The 1,832-nt window shown below is 46.9% G+C and overlaps 1 non-coding gene across 1 annotated transcript; it reads left to right on the plus strand.

The window, feature by feature from the left end:
- The first annotated feature begins 493 nt into the window (after positions 1-493).
- Trnar-gcg (transfer RNA arginine (anticodon GCG)) lies at positions 494-642 on the plus strand. The gene is made up of 2 exons: positions 494-530; positions 600-642. It is a non-coding gene; the product is annotated as a tRNA-Arg (tRNA).
- The last annotated feature ends 1,190 nt before the right edge of the window (positions 643-1,832 follow it).

Consider the following 1,832-nt stretch of genomic DNA (forward strand, 5'->3'; position numbering starts at 1 on the left):
GCACCAGTACCCAGGATATGAAAGACCAGTTACAGTAGTTGTAGTTTGCCCCAAGAGAGGATACAAAGGCTTTATGACACCCTTCACAGCCAAATTCATGCTTGCATTTAGACTAAAGGGAGTGCAACATCATACTGGTAAATAGTCTCTTACTGCCGTGTTCTTTGAACATTTGAGTTTGTTTTGTAATAACTAATACACCATCAAATACTCTTACAACCCACGAAGCTACATTTTTTTTCGCACTCACTTCTCGAGTAATTCACTATTTTTTCCTTTTTCAGTGCAATTTCTTTCATCACAGATCATACTGAAATTGCTGAGGTTCTAGATACTGCGAAAGCCCATCAATACGTAGTAAATCACCGTACTGGCGAGCCAAACAGATGAAATGTGAAAGAATGAAATTTTCACTCTACAGCGGGAGAGCTTCTGTGAAGTTTGGAAGGTAGGAGACGAGGAATTAAAGCTGTGAGGACGGGGCGTGGGTCGTGCATGGGTAGCTCAGTCGGTAGAGCGCTTGCCCGCGAAAGGCAAAGGTCCGGAGTTCGAGTGCCGGCCGAAGTGGCCGTGCGGTTAAAGGCGCTGCAGTCTGGAACCGCAAGACCGCTACGGTCGCAGGTTCGAATCCTGCCTCGGGCATGGATGTTTGTGATGTCCTTAGGTTAGTTAGGTTTAACTAGTTCTAAGTTCTAGGGGACTAATGACCACAGCAGTTCAGTCCCATAGTGCTCAGAGCCATTTTTGAAGTTCGAGTCTCGGTCCGGCACACAGTTTTAATCTGCCAGGAAGTTTCAGACGAAATGTGGTTTATAGTGAAAACTAATTGTAATATATTGACCTGCTATGCGCCGACTTTGACCTTGAATTAAGGAAGTAGACAGTCTAGAAATGTATATAAACTTTGCAGTTGGGGTGGGGGGTGGGGGGTGGGGAGCTTGTAAAACTGTTCGCGCCTGTAATAGAATGCTGCACATGCACACAGGGAGAAAGCAGGCTACTTGTGCAGGAGGGCTCAACACGAGGCGACTTGACCCAGCGCGGAAAATAGCTAACGAGGCAGCACGCAATGCCAGCAGGATGATGGCGGCGACTGGAGCGGTGGCGTAGCTGCCGGTGAGACAGAATGAACAGGACATCCTTTGCCCACTTTCGGCGTGTAGGTTGGCGATGCACTGCACTAAAAGAATCGAGGCGCGCTCTCTGCAGTTTTTCTCAAACGATTTTACAGAAACCATTCGGTAAAAAAATGATTTTCATGTTACTTATAGATTTATGTGTCAGCTTCATGGTGCAATGCCCATTATCTCCTTAATGGTCATATGTATTGTGACATTGGCATTTACGTAAGATGCTGTGCGAAATTCAAAAAGTGTGTAATGAAAAATAGGGGTTGCAATGATTTTGCATTTGGTGCAAAATGCACTATCTACATCTACATCCATACTCCGCAAGCCACCTGGCGGTGTGTGGCGGGGGGTACTTTGAGTACCTCTATCGGTTCTCCCATCCATTCCAGTCTCGTATTGTTCGTGGAAAGAAAGATTCTCGGTATGTCTCTGTGTGGGCTCTGATCTCTCTGATTTTATCCTCGTGGTCTCTTCGCGAGAGCCGGCTGAGGTGGCCGAGTGGTTCTAGGCGCTACAGTCTGGAACCACGCGACCGCTACGGCGCAGGTCTGAATCCTGCGTCGGGCATGGATGTGTGTGTTGTCCTTAGGTTAGTTAGGTTTGAGTAGTTCTAAGTTCTAGGGGACTGATGACCTCAGAAGTTAAGTCCCGTAGTGCTCAGAACCATTTCTTCGCGAGATATACGTAGGAGGGAGCAATATA

The sequence above is a fragment of the Schistocerca nitens genome, chromosome 4 (genome assembly GCF_023898315.1).
Source record: "Schistocerca nitens isolate TAMUIC-IGC-003100 chromosome 4, iqSchNite1.1, whole genome shotgun sequence".
NCBI classification, from domain to species: domain Eukaryota; kingdom Metazoa; phylum Arthropoda; class Insecta; order Orthoptera; family Acrididae; genus Schistocerca; species Schistocerca nitens.